Below are 18,680 nucleotides of genomic sequence, written 5' to 3' on the forward strand. Positions count from 1 at the left end.
CATACAAAGTGTATACAATGTGAAACAGTGCTTGAACATATGAGACAGTGCACACATTTTTTCCCATTTTTTCACCCCCCCCTTCCCTCCTCCCCTCTCCCTCCTCCCTCCAATATACCATCTCTATCCCCTACCTGAAATCCCACTCCCCTACTCTTAAGTGACAGACACAAAAAAAAACAAAAAAACAAAAAAAAAACAGGACCTAACAAAAGCGAAACTAACAACAACAACAGAAATAAACACTAACAAAAAAACAAAAAAAAAAACCTTTGCATTAGTGGTTAATTACACTGTGATTCTAAATGATATATTTCACTCAGAATATTTCACTCATCAGGCATGATGTCTAGGGAGTCTATGATGGAGAGCAAGGGGCTCCAAGTTTTATCAAATTTCCTCAAGGAGCCTCTAAGGGAGAATCTTAGCCTCTCAAGTTTTAGATTATATAGAACCTCCTTAATCCATCTGTCATGTGACGGAGGCAGAGCCTGCTTCCAGTTAAGTAATATCAAGCGCCTGGCAAGCAGGGTACAGAAGGCCATAGAGTGTTGTGCTTCAGCAGTTAGAGTGTTGCCATATGGTATACCAAAAAGGGCAGACAAAGGATGTGGGTTTGCTACACAGTGGTAGGCCGTATGAAGAGTGTCAAATATTTTAGACCAAAAGTCCGCTAGCTTTGGACACGACCAAAACATGTGAATAAGGTCTGCAGGAGATTGGTTGCACCTATTACAAGCATCTGCAACATTGGGGTAAAACTTGGACAATCTGTGATTAGTGTAGTAGGTCCTATGTATTAGTTTACTTTGAATCAGTCCGTGCCGGGCACAGATGGAGGAATCATGGACTAACTCCAGAATATAGTCCCATTGTTCTTCTTCAATATGCCCCAAGTCCTGCTCCCATGAGTCTCTGGTTTTTTGGGGAAAATTAGAGAAGGTGGAATCAAGGGCTTTATAGATAAAAGAAATAGCTCCCCTCTGATCGGGGTTTATTTTCAGAAGTGTGTCTACCAAAGTCTCTGGAGGGAGACTTGGAAAGTTAGGGTAGTTTCTTTGTACAAAATGCCTAACTTGAAAGAAACGAAAAAGGTGAGCAGACGGAAGTTGAAATTTGGCTGACAGGTTGGTGAAGGACATGAAGGTACCATTGTCATAGAGGTCTTTGATAGCTGTGATACCTCTGTCACTCCAGAGTTGAAAGGCAGAATCCATAATAGATGGTTTGAAACTATGATTGCGGGACACTGAAGCATGGATAGAAGAATGTTGCAGGCTAAAATGCTTTCTGAATTGCATCCATATTTTAAACGATTGAATGACTACGGGGTTAACACTAATTTCAGTTGTTGACATAGGAAGCTGGGAGCATAACCATGACTGTAATGAGGTCTTAGAGGAAGAAAATTCCACTTGGACCCAGGCTGGCTGATTGGCGGTGGTTTCGACTGTCCAGTATAGGAGTTTTTGAATGTTAGCCGCCCAGTAGTAATGTATAAAATTGGGGAGGGCTAGCCCCCCAGACCGTTTAGGGAGCTGCAGTATATTTTTCCGCATGCGCACTGGTTTATTGCCCCAAAGAAAATGAGAGATTAATTTATCTACTTTGGCAAAGAACTTCTTTGATATAAGTACCGGGATATGTTGAAATAGGTAAAGAAACTTCGGGAGGATGGTCATTTTGATTAGGTTTACCCTGCCAGCTAGGGAGAGAGGTAGAGTAGACCATCTATTGAAGTCTTCCTCAACTTTTTTAAGCAAAGGGACAAAATTGCTATTGAAAGTGTTTGCCAATGACCCAGTGATAAAAACACCCAAATATTTGAAACCTTGGTCCACCCATTTAAAAGGGGCTACATGGTTTGGCAATTTACTCACTAAGTTGTTGACTGCAAACAACTCACTCTTCCCAAAATTTAGTTTATATCCTGACAGTTGGCCAAATTGTTTTAAGATATCTAGAATTACAGGGAGAGAGGTAGAAGGGTTGGACACATACAGAAGCAAGTCGTCCGCGTACAGAGATAGCTTGTGTACTGTTCCTTGACGTAAAATGCCCTCAAAATTTTCTTCAGATCTTAGCCAGATAGCCAAGGGCTCAATGGCTATGGCAAACAGTAAGGGGGACAGTGGACACCCCTGTCTTGTGCCACGTTGAAGTTGAAAAGAGGGTGAGAGCACGTTGTTTGTTTGTATAGATGCTACTGGGGATAATATAACAACTTTACCCATGATATAAAACCTGAACCCAAAGCAAATCTATCCATCATCTCAAAAAGAAACTCCCACTCCACCCTATCAAAAGCTTTTTCAGCGTCCAGCGACACCACTATCTCAGGGGTGCTGGCGCTCGGCATGGTCAGAATGTTCAGGAGTCTCCTGGTGTTGTGAAATGAGTGCCTCCCCAGCATGAAGCCTGTTTGATCTGCTGAAATGATCTCTGGCAGAACCTTCTGAAGATGGAGGGCTAAAATCTTAGCAAGAATTTTGTAATCCACATTTAATAATGATATGGGTCTGAAGCTACTACAAAGTAAGGGGTCCTTGTCCTTTTTTAGGAGAAGAGTAATTGTGGCATTGGTCAAGGTAGGAGGAAGTCGGCCAAGTGACAAAGCCTCATTAAACATGTCACTTAGAACTGTGGAGAGAAGTGGGGCAAATTTCTTATAAAATTCTACTGTGTATCCATCTGGACCAGGTGATTTTCCACTCTGCAATGTAGTTATCGCCCTCATAATCTCAGATGTGGAGATCGGTTCAGCCAAACTTTCAACTAACTCCTGATCCACTTTAGGAAACTCGATGGTGCTTAACACACTTGCTGAACTGGTGTTCGGGTGGCTGGAGGCATATAGATCAGAGTAAAATTTAGAGCATGTTTCATTTATAGACTTTGGGTCAGTGGTAGTGGCGCCTGATGAAGATTTAATACTAGGAATGAACCTAGATGCTGCTGCAGCTCTGGCTTGCTGGGCAAGGAGTTTACCAGCTTTGTCCCCTGACTCAAAAATTCTTTGTCTCGACTTAAGCAATTGAATTTCTGCATCATTTGAGGTTAGAAGGTTGAACTCTGTTTGATATTGTAGACGCTTTTTATAAAGTGCAGGGTCCGGATTATTTGCATAGCTATCATCAATTTCCAGAATCTTTTGTGCTAGCTCAGTTTGACTAGACATGGTAATTTTTCTGAGGTGGGCTGTGTAAGAAATTATATGGCCTCTTAAATATTCCTTGAAGGACTCCCATAAGGTGCCCCTCGACACGTCTGGTTTGTCATTTATTTCAAAAAATAGCTCAATGTTTGATCTTAAGGAGTCCACCAAAGAATCATTGGCAAGCAAATTTGAATTAAATCTCCATGGTTTGAAAGAACGGTTGTGATCTGGGAAGTTTATGTCTCGTGAGGTGGGAGCATGATCTGAGATCACAATGCTAATTGAAATGCTAGTTGAAATCTCCACAAATGATAATGTGGTATGTTTCAATATTGGGAACAGAAGTAAAGATCTTTGAAATAAATCGTTCATCATCCCAATTAGGTGCATAGATGCTAGCTAAGATGACTTTGATGTGACAGAGTGTCCCTGACACAATAACAAACCGGCCAGTTGAGTCCTCAATAACATCTTCTGCTACAAATGGAATATTATTTTGGACCAATATGGCTGTAGCCCTGGCTCTTGCACTAAATTTTGAGTGATATAATTGGCTGAACCTACTCCTTTTGATTCGCATAGTCTCACCACTATGTAAATGGGTCTCCTGCAGGAATACTATATCTCCTTTCAGAACTTGAAGATGAGAAACAATCTTATTTATCTTAGTAGGTTGGTTTGCGCCCTTGACATTCCATGATATGAAGCGAATATTATTCATTGCGTGTCTACTTTCCATTAAGGCAAAAGTGAGTAAAGATTACAGTGTAATATATATGAGTAGTACATGTGACAAAGGGGGGGGGGGGGGGAAAGCACAACAACCACAATACGACAACAAAAAAGAAAACAACCAAACAGGTGTTTGTAAGTAAAAGGAGAAGAGACATGTAGCACCCCCCACCCCGCAAGCATCCCCACTTCAGACACAGACGTGCCCTGAAGCCTACTACTTATCAAAATTCTCCCGGAGCCCCTTTCCCTTTTAAACTCCTGCCCCGCCACACAGTCAAAAAACAAACAAACAAACAAGTGATTTAACTTTCTTTTCCCTCCTTTCAAAACACTTCTGAACAGCGTTTTTTTCCCTTTCTTTTTTTTTTCTTTTTCTTTTTTTCAAATAGTTCGTGCTGATGCAGTGAGGTGAGTAGTCATACAGTCCAGAAAAAAGGAAAGTGCTTCACTGCAACTCGCACCAAAACTCACATTGACCTGCATCCCAGTATGGCCCACAGTAGTCCGTATTATATAACCCATGGCCATGTTTACTTCAAATAAGGGTTACAATCAAGATATAGGTTAAATTGAAATTAAACAAGAATGTATCAACGGAGTATCACTCAGAAACAAAAAATAGTCTAACTGTAAACCCATCAGACCGTTTGAGATCATAATTTAGCTTAGGCTGGCTGCTGGTCAAGTTTGTCCATTTGGGTAGAGAAAAACGCAAGCCAGGAAAAATATATAATAAAGTAAAAATGAGTAGAAATAAGAGTAACCTGAATAGCAAATTGCCTCTTGTTGGAACCAGTCATCCTTCGCCATCAAAGATCCAGGTTTCTGGTGTGATGCCAGGAACTGCTGGGCTTCCTTCACCGAAAAGAGGCGCCGTCTCTCCCCGTTGTCAGCCCTGATGAACAGTCGCGCTGGATACAGTAGGGAAGGCTTGAACTGGAGAGTGAACAGCTGGCGCATGACTTCTCTGTACTCAGCTCGCTGGTCCATCACTTCAGGACAGTAATCATCGTATAAGTACACCGACTTGCCATCATATTTTAGGTCATCTCGTTTCTTGCGGGCAGCACGAATTACCATATCCTTGGTTTGAAATTTGTGGAAGCAAACGATCACAGCCCTAGGTTTATCTCCCTCTGCTGGTTTGGGTCTCAGCGCACGGTGAGCTCTGTCGAGTTCTGGGGGAGAAGTCAGCACATCTTTGCCCAGTATATCCACCAGGAAGTTAGAGAAAAATATTGTTGGTCGTGTTCCCTCGACAGATTCGGGTACTCCAATGAGACGCACATTGCACCGTCTACTTCTCCCCTCCAAGTCGGTTATCTTGGCTTTCAGTTTAGCGTTATCATCAGCCATGCTGGTTAGCTGAGATTCCAATGACTGCAATTGAGTCAGCCCAGATTCCAGGTCGGAAATGCGTTGTTCATGATTAGTAACCGTAGTCTGTATACCGTCTAACTTGGCGTCAATGGTAGTGAGTTTGTTTTCAAATCTGACGGACAGTGAATCAGGCTTCGTTAGCAAGTCCGCCCGCAGTTCAGCTAGCATGCTAGCTAAAGTAGCATTGTCGATGGCAGAGTCCGGTGAAACAAGTTCTTTCTTTGATTGTTTAGCGGTTTTAGACATATTGGCTGGCTAAAACTGTCAAACAAATGTTTAAAAGCAGTTGTAGTGAGGTTAAGATTAATCCGACTGAATAGTACTGAAAATAGAGACTGTGTGGCAGGAGCCTGGAAAAACACCACTACTCCATTCCACTCGCCAACCGGAAGTCCTGAGGCTGGGTTTTTAATGTTTAAGAAAAGCACTGTGTAAAAATGCCTTAAGACCATGTGAACAGATGGTAGTATATATAACCCATGTGTATATATATGCTCATGCTTTTTAGACTACTCACGTTTCTAAAGATCCCAAATCTATCAGACTGAATTTTATATTTAAAAAAAAAAAGTATAAAAATATGCATAAGACATCTAGAATATTTCTATTTGAGGGAATGTGCAACTATAGCACATTTGGAGTTTGAATATCTTACAGCATAAGAACTGGAAACAGAATATATGACACTGTCAGGCAGAGTGGAATGTAACTTTAACAACCATACAGATATTTAAGGCAAAGAGGAAAATTGGATTTTACAGCTTAACCTTCAACTAGGGTTGGAATACAATTTAATTTGATCATTATGTAATCATAAAAGTATTAAAGCTTTTGACAATGAAAAGGACAGTTTGCCGTGTTGACAGCAGCTGTATTTGGACTTTTCCTTGAAGTGCTGCAGATTTCTTTTCTGACACTTGAATATTTAATACGGACTCAATCCCTTGGAGAGGATGGGATTAAATTTGGCATGAATGTAGAGCTGCTGTTGCATTTCTTTATGACGCTGGCTCTTGGGTGTTAAATTAGCGGCTCAGCGTCAGTCGGACCTGTTATAACAGCAAAGCGTGTTAATCATTCCATGCATTAAAACCAATGGCCCTGTGAGTGTGCTCTGCAGTGACCTATAAGCTGACACTGACCCCTGCCAGTCTAATAAACACACTGACTGACAGCTCACACAGCACACTGCTTAGATGCACTAATCCCTGGGAACAACTGTATTTACACTAGGCCAGGATTTATATGTTATATGCTGTGACTTCAACTGCATTAATGTATGATACGCTTTCATATGTGAATATTCATACACAGTATGATATTCAGATATTACTGTGTGAAATGTATAATTTCACATAAAAACATCCATTTCACATTAAGTATCACATGTGATGAATTCAGATATATGCACATGTGGTTTTGGACATGTACTGTGTGTCATTGTCACATATATATCACATGTGAAAGGCCTCTCAGGCACAAATGTGTACATTTACAGAGGATAAATTACATATGAGCTCTTACTATTCCTTTATTGTTTTTATTTATTATTATATTGTGTGTCATTATATTGTATTTTAATATCTGTGCAGCACTTTGGTTCAACTGAGGTTGTTTTTTAAATGTGCTTTATAAATAAACTCATATTTTATCATCACATGGAATTTGTTAGATGTTTCACAGTGAGAATCACAGTCACTTGTAATATGTATGGGTATTATGTATTGGTTTCAAATGTGATGAATTGACATAAAGTCACATGTCGTTTTTTGACATTTACATGAAAAAAATGTATGGATATGGAGACATGAGATTTTTAGATACTTCACAATTTCATGAGCAAATGTCACATGTGATAAATTCACATGGATGCACTGAATGAATGCAATATATTCATTTCCCATGTGATGAAAACACATGCCTTTTTCATTAGATGTGACATTTTTTCCCATTTGAAGAATTTTCAATATTTGTATTGTACAATATTTCTAAAGTATGTAAAATCTTCTACCTCATGTGAAATGCAAACCTTCACAGGCACATATAATTTACAATTTTACATCTGAAATGTGTAAAATGTGAAATGTGCTATTGTGTGTGAGGTTTTTTTTAGACATTTCACATGATGAAGCAAGAGCTCAAATCTCCACATCAATTTGTAAAACATGTAAAACATTCATATATGACCAAATGTGCTTGTTTATTTATGAAACAGTAGTCCACATGAAATATGTCTATATAATTCATGTTTTTTAAATTTCTCATGTGAAATATTACACTTCAGATATGAAATGTAATATTTCACATATGAAAAGAGGAATTTCATGTGTGTATTGAGTTGTGTAAGGGATGAAAATCAACACAGAGCCTGACTCAGTCTTTAGAGAGAGAGAGATAGAGAGAGAGAGGAGAGAGAGAGAGAGAGAGAGAGAGAGAGAGAGAGAGAGAGAGAGAGAGAGAGAGAGAGAGAGAGTGTGTGTGTGTGTGTGTGTGTGTGTGTGTGTGTGGCTGGTTTGGGGCTGCCCTCTGACATGTGGACTGGAACCAAAGGCACCTTGCAGAGTGGCAGTCTGGCAGCGCTGGGAGGTGCTCCGATGCTGCGATGCTCTGATGCCCTTTGTCATCAGAGTAAGCCTCACCTCTACAACGCTGGCCTGTACTTCATGACGTCAGCCTGCCTACAGATTATTTTTCCCATGTTTTTCCTCTTAATCCTCCCCCCAGCTTTTCATCCAAAGAGCCAGCCATTTGCCAAGCTCTGGTCTCTCCACACACACATACACACAAACAAATGTGGCAGAGAGATTAACACTTATCAGAATAACATTGAAGTGATAGAAATACATCACTCGCACATGATAACTGAATCATAATGTCCTGTGTAAACAACAGAGAGCAATCATTTAGCTAAGGAAAAGAATATTTTAGAATGAGATTAGGGTTAGTGAGATGAGATATTCAGGAGTGATACGGTTGTCCCTGCTCAGCCCAGGCTTGGCTGCTTTTGCCCTACTTTTTGGTTCAGTGTGGCAAACATAGAAAGGACAATTCAACAGCTTAGCCTTTCCGAGAGGGGCTGTGTACTGTAAAGTATTTGATATTCAATGTCTTGTGTTGTCTGTGCTGGAGGAGATAAAGCTGGCTTATCCAGCCAAGTCGTTCTCCTCTTTGTATTTTCTCCCAGTATAGAAGACAAGAGTCTGCCCCACTGTCAGATAAAAAAGACTCAAACACATCTACAAGTTGAAAAACTTCCTACTGCTGCTGCACTGGGTATTAGGATGCAGTGGTGGTGCTTTGAATGGCAAATGCAAGATGTTCACCTCATTTTAATACTCTTTGATTGCAGAGCTCAGTTTATATTCAGGTCAACTACAAAATGTCAAAGTTCAGGTCAAAAATCTCTCCTGAAAGTGTTCTGGTTCTGTCCCAGTCTGGTTCTATGACCCTACTGCAGTCCTCCATAATGCCCTCTGTTTGTTAAGAATGGATGAAGGGAGGAGAAGGATGGATAAGAGGTTGCAGATTATATTAAAGGACCACTGCACTGAGTCGTAGAAACTCAGAGCAACAGTTGTTTTCATTAATATACAGATCACTGTGCTCGGTAGATGAATCGGTTCATGTTTATGTCAACAGCAATTTATGTTTCTTGTCTTTATAGTAACAGTTTCTCTGTTGGCAACATCAGGCTGTAGTTTATTTACTCAGTAGAACTTGTGCACTTTGTTATATTTATGTCACTCAGAGACAGTTTGATTTATGATGGTTTATATATAAAGAGGATTGTGTGTGATTATATTGCAGACTCTCATTTAACTCATGGATGGAGTCTTGTTTTTTGATTTGTCCTCAGTCCAGAGCAGCTGTTGCCTTTTGTATTTTTTCCTTCTCATTCCCAGCTTGCACTTCATCAGTCTTGTTAGCACTGACTCTAGAAACAGAGTCTTCCCTAGCCAATCAGTTTCCAGCATACCCTTGGTTTTGCCACTTGTTCCTTGTTGTTTCATTTGTTCACTTTGTATTAAAGTCCTGCTTTTCACTCCAGTCTTGTTTGGATCTTCTGTTCTGACCTGCCAGCTTTGTTTTGGTCTGCACAAACTTTAAATAAAAAAAGTTTCGTCAGTCTGCATTTGGTTCCACTTTCTCTGCTCTACCAAACAGAAAGAGAACTCATATAGAATTCCTTTCATCTCTCAAACATCCGCAACTCTTTTCCAGAGCGAGACAAGACAATAAATAAATCTACACTCTAATCTGACCAGACAAACTGACTGACTGCAACTGAAATACTGACAGAAGAAACTCTAAAACTAGATTTTACCACTTATTAAAGGAAGAGTTCAACATTTTGGGAAATATCATTCACTGTGATGTGAAGATGTTCAGATGGCTGTCAGTCTCCAGAGTATTAGAGGTGTTAGCAGGCAAATTTTGAAACTTTGGACGCGGCCAGACTCACTATCATCCCCCCTACTTCCAGTCTTAGCTAGGCTAACCATGCCCTGACACTACCTCTCCACTCAATACACAGACATGAGGCTGAATCCCTCTAAATGCTGGGCTATTCCATCATAATGAAACATATCTCCCTGCCTGCATCGGGTCTGATGACATGACAAGAAGTAAAAGATATTCATTTCAATATATTAATTGTACATGTATGAAATGGTAAAATTATGACTTTAAATGTAGTGGCTAACCAAAGTATTTAAACTACTAAATGTTTCTGTGATCACTGACATATTTCCACTGTACGTGGTTATGACGTTAGGGTCAGGCTGTGGAACTAATTGGCCGTATGTGCGGGTGATGGGGTGGGTACAGTATTACCTGTCCCAGGTGCAATGCAGGGGCGGGTCATGAGTATCAGACCCAGCCCTAATTACACATAAAATGAAGTTTAAAAGCGATTTGTAAACACAGACCAGAGATGGAGTACTTTAATCCGGAGTGCACAGGGATGTTAAACTAAAATCTAGAGTCATTGTGTTTAACAGGGTGGGGGAAATTACGAAACACCTCCAATTAAAAATAAATTGCAGCAAAAAATCTGGCTTAATATAGATCAATGAGTTAAATCTGAAGTTACAATGAAATAAAAGTGAAAGCAATAATGTTGTGTATAACATTTTAATAATTAAAAAAGTAGATTTTGGATTTAAAACAAGTTGTCTTGATCAAAAAATATTTTCCATCATTATCATTCCTCCTGCGTCAAAGTGATGGTTTCTCAGGTCTATTCCTGACATCTTCAATCAGGTTCTCTATTGCAGTTGTAAGAGGCTGTATCTGGATACTGTTGACAGTCAGTGGAGGAGCTCCCAGCTGTCTCAGCTCTGTGGTTTCCAGCAGTGGAAAGAAATTCATTCATAATCCAAAATCTAGCCTTAGGCTCCCAAGATCATGGACAGAAAATCTGTGAATTGTGATTTGGAATTAACATCCATGCACTCAACATTTAATCATTTTAAAGTGCAGATTACCTTGAGCAATATGGGTCAGAGTCAGACAATGGGTGTTTTATCCCTGAGGGGAAAATCTCCCAATAGCATTAGGTAACTTACTAGATGACAGCTCTCTTGCTGTGAATCTGCACGCTGCTTAAACATCTGAATTTGTGAGGAAAATGTTTTCATTCCTTTAAAATGTGTACACTATCATCAACAATAGCCACCACAACCACGAGTTTCCTATTCCTTAGCTACCAGACACTACTAGTTTCCATCCTGTCTGCATTAACACGTTAGAGAGCCCTGGGGCAAAGATTAGCTATACTGTCTCTAAATTTTTATTACAACTCTACAACCCAACAAGAAAATGGATGATGATGATGATGATGATTTGATCAATGAGGTTTTTTTCAGCCTACACTTTTCTGCATTTGGGTCCATGTGAGAACACTCTTACAAAATTCCTTTCATCTCTCAAACATCCACAACTCTCATCCAGAGCATGAAAAAAGATAAATACATCTACAACCTGACCAGACAAACAATTGGCTTTTGAGAACCATTCTGCAATTGGGTTAAATTACTCCATAGAACTCAACTCAAGTCTTAACCACCAATACCACAGTATCTAATTCTAAACCAATCTCTATCTAGAAGATGCCACCAAATGATGCCAATGATGCCCCCTCTCCCCTCTCTCCTCTTCTTCTATTCCTTTTAGCTACCAAACAACTTGCCATAGCAATAAGGTCCCATAATAAGTTGTGTTGTATTGAAATCGTTCAAACCAAACATAGGACATGAAGGAGTTTCATATAGATAATACTAATCATCAAATTAATTAGGACTTTGTTAGTTCATTGTATTGAACTGCTGGCATGAAGGATGACTTCATGTCAATTACCAATTACGTTAATTGGCAGAATTTATGTTAAAAATGGATATTCTGCCAAAGTTTCTATATTAGTTCCAGAATATATTACCCCTTCAAACATGTACAGTATATTTGCAACACTTAAAAAAGCTTTCATCAAGTTCATATGGAAATCAATTCTGTGACTTCCATATGACAGAGGAGGAGTTAAGTACCTTACTTGCAGCTCAACTACAAACATTATGTATTTTTCTTTAGATAATGTGCCAGGTTAGATAATGTTACACGACTGTTCTCCACTCAAATTTACCACTGCATCTATATTTATATTCCCCAAAACTGAAGCTTTTAAGCAAATTCACATCTAATCTGTTTGTATTTAATATGATAAATATTACAACATTAAGAAATACATGAACATACAGTACATCAAACCCTTCTAGTTTAGCCCAATATGGAGGAATTTATAGCAAGAAGATCAGATAAATGTTTTGAAATGCGGTTCTGAAGGGATGGAAGACTGGAGATTTATACAGGGAGCAGAATGTACTCAACAACTGCCAGCTAAATTTGATTTACAAAGCAAAGACCTTCTTAAAATTCCATCGCATACCTCCTTGGAGGAAAGTACTTTAAACTTTGTATAAAAGAGTCAAAATGAATGCTCTGGTGGAAAAGCACTTCATATAAGAAGTCTCACACAGCAAATTATTAAATTGACTTATTGTGGCTTTCTAGAAGCCATCAAAACTTCATATAGTCATTGTTCACAATTCCATTGGCTATACAAAGCATATTGGCTCAGTCTTTACATGAAACGGATAGGATGGATATAAAATATGCTAACGTCTGCCTGCTAATTTGAAATGATTGTGGATATTTATTGATGAGATAATGATAAATGGCATTTTTTAAACTCTTATTACCTATGCCTGACATCTTATTTTATTTATACTTTCATATTTTTGTCTTGTATAATTGTATGCCATTGCATATTTTCTTTGATTGTATTTTGTGTAAAGTACTTTGTAACATTGGATTTGAGAAGTGCAAATATGAGAAATGAATGAAATGAACAACTGAATTATAATGAAATATCAAGCTCTGTATATTGTTCTACAGTCTGCACACTAAATAGCAGAGGTCTCTTGGGCTTCTGAAATTAATTTGAATAGATTTCTTCCTCCACTTTGGCATTCCTCCAGCAGCTGCCACCCCTAACAGCCCTGATTACTGCTGTGTGACAGGATGCAAACTATGTTCTCCTAGATGTGCTACACCCCCATCCCCAAACCCAGATCTCACTCTTAGCTCACCTGGGACCAGTTTGCCCTGGGAGACCCTACTAGAGGCTACCCTCTCTGACAACACAGCTCACACACAAACCACTCCATCACAATGAGGTTGCAATTCTTGTCTGAGCACAGCATCGATGAATAAAGACCACATTCCAAAAATCTCTATCCTGTTTATTTCTGACCAGAATATAAATAATATAAGAGAAGAGAAAAATGCACCTCTGCATTTCAACTAGTTTTGAATAGAAATTACGAAGTTTCTAAGAATTTCTTTGTATCTTGAAATTAAGAGTCAAAGCAAACTTTGATACCAGTTTTTTCATTTTAGGACATGAACATTTTAAGTGAAGTTGAAGAAAACGTAATGATGGAGATTTTTGCAGTGCAGGTTCACAGGTTATGAAAAAGAAAAGCACCATGGTGTCTATTCTAACCAGTGTTAGAATGGTTTAAAACACTCCTAAAGTAGTCATCATCATATTGTAAACCTCAACAACCAAACAACATATCATAGAAGCAAGCATACCTCATCACCTCTAAACAAACAGTCATTATTCCATCAATCTTTTCTCTGAGCATTCTCAACTTTGTTCTCACAGTTCAACAGTGCACACGTCTCCTGGAGAAGCTGCTTTGTTGTGTTCATGTTCACTTACTGGCTGTTAGACTGAGTGTGTGAGCAGAGAAGAGAAGGCAGCAGAGAGCGAGAGGACGGGTCATCCTGCTGGGTGCTGCTGCTCAGACCGAAGGATGCTCCATCTGATGTCAGAGAGGAGGACGATGGCAGCGTTTCATCTTCCATGCTTCACACTGAGGCTGCCTCACACTGCTGCTCGGGTTTATAGTCAGAGGATTACAGCAGCTCGCTCTCTCTCTCTCTCTCTCTCTCTCTCTCTCTCTCTCTCTCTCTCTCTCTCCCCCTCCCTCCCCCCACTTCTCTCTGCATGCCCCTGACTGTACTTTTACCATAATATTTTATTTTTTTTCCTCCACAATAAAAGTGTTGGATGAAACAAACAGGCACTAAAGCATAGTTCAAAATGAAAAGAGATCATCCACTAAAAAGCATGAATATACAGTTCTAGTAATTCATGTACCAAAGTCCAAGTGAGAAAAAACCCAATTTTTTTAAGGAAATCATGATATCCCCATGGTGTTGTCTTTTTATTTATTATTTGGTCAAAGAAAAGTTATTTCCTTACAGTGACAATGCCCTTATATTTCTGCTCTGCAGTGAATGTGAATTATTGGCACCCACAATAATAACTATACTGTCATGTCATCTCTCTGAACAGGCTCAATAATAGTTTAGTACAGTCTCAGCCACTCAGAATTACTGCTCCAAGTTGGCTGGTACCACTCGAAGCCCCCACCCCCACCCTGTTGCCTTCTGTCTAGATGCCCATTTAAGTGCCATTATAGGATGCCACCATTAGATGGTGCTTCCTTCACAAAAACAGTCACTCAAATCACTGACAGCACATACTTAGTCTGGACTGGATGTTTCAAGACATTTTAGTTAGGAAAGGTTTTTAGTAGAGGAAAGGTTTAGTTATTATTCATATTTTTAACAGCATAGCTGAAGACTTTTCTGTTATCAGTATTCTATTTTAAATTAATTTTATTTCCAATTTAACACTTGATTAAATTGAATGTCTTTATTTTGCCATGTGTTGCTTTCATATCCTGTTTTGATGCATTTTATGTAAACTAACACTAAACTCTGATTGTATCCTCTCATACTCTCTCATACTCTGTCATGTCTCCTCAAAGACTTGAGAGAAAAATAGAGTGTAAAGGTGCATTCCTGCTAGCATAGAAATGGCTTTACAACAATAAGCATTTATTGAAGCCTGCGTGGTATCAAACATTCAGTGGCTGTTTAATTTACACTTCCTCATGTTCTCAGTTCATGTACCCTGAGTCACTTTCCTCTATGATGAGCTGGCCATGTAACATTTCATTTTTGAAAACCACTGCAGCAAACACATACAGTAGCTAACACATTTCATGTTTAATACAATGCAGAACAATAGATTGTACTTTATTAATCCCACAATGGGGAAATTCACTTGTTACAGCAGCAAACAGAAGGGTAATATACACTACAGAAAAAAGGGCATCCACAACAAACAACCACTTAGACATATACAATAATAACTTTGTTTTTTAAAAGGTGCTAAATAGAGTTTACAAAGTGCTTTGACCGACAAGGCAAGGCCTTCCAGGCTTCCATACAATGCAAGACACAACAGAGCAGTAACAAGACCGACATTAACAAGATGAAGGTAGAGGACAATGAAATATGGTAAGGAGATGATGAGAATATAACATATATATATATATATATATATATGGAGTAGTGGTGGTAATTGAGGAAAAACATGTTCAGGTAATGCAGGTGTTGTAAAGTCTGACAGCGGTTGGATTGAAAGATCTGCAGAATCTTTCAATCCATCTGTGGGGGGAACAGTCTGCTGCTGAAGGAGCTGCTGAGTGGGGGGCCTGCAGGAAAGAGGAGTGAATGAGTTTTAGTGATGGTTTCCGGGTCCAGTGTGGCTCCGTAGAGTCTCTGGGCCCAGCTTGTTGCTACCTTCAGAGCCAGCTGGTTACCCTGTGAACTGATGAGGTCTGTAATGTATTTTGTGTGACCAGGTCCTGTGTGCTGTCGGTGGGTGAGGAAGGTTTGATAAACTGAGCAATTTGGGGTGAAGTGTCTTGCCCAAGGACACATCAACATGTGGACTGGAGGAGGTTCGACACTTGTTCATAAAACTAAAATTTGTTGGTGCTGCCTCATTGAGAATACCACAACAGCTACATTCAGTCAGCCATGTTTCACTAAGAAGTAAAAAATCTAGACCATGGGTCATAATGACGTCATTAACTAGCAGTGATTTGTTGGCTAGCAATCTGATATTGAGTAGAACTAACCTTGTGGAGATAACAGGAGACACTGGTATATTTCAAGGTTGACATGCTATACTTAATAAATTTTCTTTTCCTGGGGGAGAACATAATTGGTATCAGTATTGCAGCCTGGACTCAGATCACAGATGATCTGAGTCAAAGGAGGTGGGGGGGCTCTGACTTTTGGGTGATGGTGTTTTCCAGCGTGGTGGAATGGGAGGGGCTTGACGATGAGGGAGGTTGAGGGGAGAAAAAATGGGATTTGGGCGTGGTGTGAGTTGGATGCCAACATTGACAAGGTCATTCATCCTGTCGGTGAAATTCAGAAGTGGGGAGTCCTGACTGAGTGGAGAGAATGAAAGGCTGGATGGAGTCCCCTGGTGGGGCTGGGGGAGATCCCACTTGTTGGGCTGTTAGGGCTGGGGGACACTCCTCATGTTGGGTTGTTGGGGCTGGGGGAGACTCCTCCTGTTCGGTTGTTGGGGTTGGGGGAGACTCCTCCTGTTGGGTTGTTGGGGTTCCTTGTGTTGGGGTAAGGATGATGACATTAAAGCCTCTTTCTGAGTGTGCTGACTTTTATGGTCAGTCCTTATCTCAGGCGGTAGCAGTTCTTCTCCAGAACGCTGTCTTATCTGTTGTTTTGGATTGTCTTGCATCTTGTCCTTGGCAGGGACTGCTGGTGATTGACACACAAAATAAAAAATGTTGTAGCTTAACAGCTGTACTCCTGACTTGTTAAGGCAAAATCCATCTGCCTTAAAGAGGTGCCTGCGTTCCCAAAAAATGTTCAAATTATCAATAAAATTCACTGAGCAGCAGACATATCTTTGAGCCATCTGTTGAGCATCATCAGCCTGCTGAATCTCCCGTCTTCTCGCCGAACTGTCGGTAGAGGTCCACTGATAAACACCTCAGTATTCCGACATTGAACTTTGCTCAGCAGTGATTTCCAGAATTTCCACCCATACCTTTCTCTGGTGCTGGAAGATGAGCTTTCTTTTGGGGAGTCAGGGTCTTGTAAAAGCAGAGCAAATCTGTTCTCTAGTAGAATCCCTGTGTCTTGGGTCGGTTTGCTCTTACTTTTTGTTTTTGCCACAGTCCACGGCTGTTTTTTCCTTGGTACTGGGGTTGAAGAGACCCTCCTGTTCGATGGCAGTGCAGGCCACCCAGTTTCATCACGAGTCTCTGGGTGCTGGGTTCTGCCTGTTAACCGTCTTCCCATATCTGAGGGAAGCAATTTATCTGTACATGATTTATGCTTTGGCTTTGCACCAAGAGAGTTCCATGGAGGACTACTGGTTGATTTACTGCCGTCCATCCATCCTCTTTCTCTGCTTATACGGGGTCGGGTCATGGGGGCAGCAGCCTAAGCAGGGAAGCCCAGACTTCCCTCTCCCCAGCCACTTCGTCCAGCTCTTCCCAGGGGATCCCAAGGCGTTCCCAGGCCAGCTGAGGGACATAGTCTCTCCAGCTTGTCCTGGGTCTTCCCCGGGGTCTCCTACCAGTGGGAGGTGCCTTGAACACCTCACCAGTAGGGCTGGGTATTTTCAATGATTTCCTGAATCGATTCAATTCTGATTCACAGGGTCCCGATTCGATTCGATTTTCGATCTGATCCGATTCTCGATTTGATTCAATATCGATTCAATTTTATGTTCCCAGAGTTTCTGTTTTGTAAGTCAGACAATATTTTTAACACGCAATCACGTGTGGACACCAAATTCTTCAAGAGTAAAGTTAAATAGTGAGTCTGATCCAACACTGGGATCTAGCATGATAGCATCTGTGTATTTACCCTTAAGACCAGTGGCATTTTAAATCATGTCATTTTGAATTATGTTGTCATCATGTAACCAATGATTTTCAAAAAATGCACATAAAGATTATGGATAAGCATGTCAGTTCAAATATAAGACAAAGTTGTAAACTCTCAAATTGTAATTATTATTTTAAATTTCATCCTTCCATCTATTCTCTCTGAATGAGTTAAGAATATGGCGAGCTGGTTTTAACAACACACTGAAAAGGCTGGTCAAAAAAATCGATTCACAGAATTTTGAATCGATATAGAATTTTAAAATAGAAAATCGATATTAATTGATGGATCAATTTTTTTTTGGACACACCCCTACTCACCAGGGAGGCGTCCGGGAGGCATCCTAACTAGATGCCCGAACTTCTCAACCTATCTCTAAGGGAGAGCCCAGCCACCCTATGGAGGAAAATCATTTCGGCCGCTTGTACCCGTGATCTTGTTCTTTCGGTCACTAGCTCATGACCATAGGTCACCCTTTTCCGGCTGAGGACAATGGACTCGGATTTGGAGGTGCTGATTTTCATCCCGGCCGCTTCACACTCGGCGGCGAACCGATCCAGTGAGAGTTGGAGGTCACGGTCTGATGAAGCCAACAGGACCACATCATCTGCAAAAAGCAGTTTTAGATTCCGTCTCTCACAGTTGAAGTGTATCTATGATAAAAATTACAGACCTCTATATGCTTTGTAAGTGGGAAAATGCAAAATCGGCAGTGTATCAAATACTTGTTCTCCCCACTGTACCTCTTCACAAAGTTGGCAGCAGTCTTGTCATGCTCCTGAAGAGAACTGGCAGCCGTGATCTTCTGCCTGAGGTCGGCTGGCACAAGGTGGTGGTGACTGTTGTCTGCCAGTTCAAGCATCAGCAAGGCCAACGCCTCCACTTCCTCTATTCCTGGCAGATGCAGATGTCGCTGGGTCATCGGCACATCCTGCAGAGCGGGGCTATCCTCCTCCTCCACCTGTTCTGCTTGTGTTAGGATAGCATGTTTCCTACAGATGACATCAATAGGATCACCCTCTGCAGGCATGTCGATACCCTCATCTGCCATCTCCTC

The sequence above is a fragment of the Scomber japonicus genome, chromosome 4, assembly GCF_027409825.1.
Source record: "Scomber japonicus isolate fScoJap1 chromosome 4, fScoJap1.pri, whole genome shotgun sequence".
NCBI classification, from domain to species: Eukaryota; Metazoa; Chordata; class Actinopteri; order Scombriformes; family Scombridae; genus Scomber; species Scomber japonicus.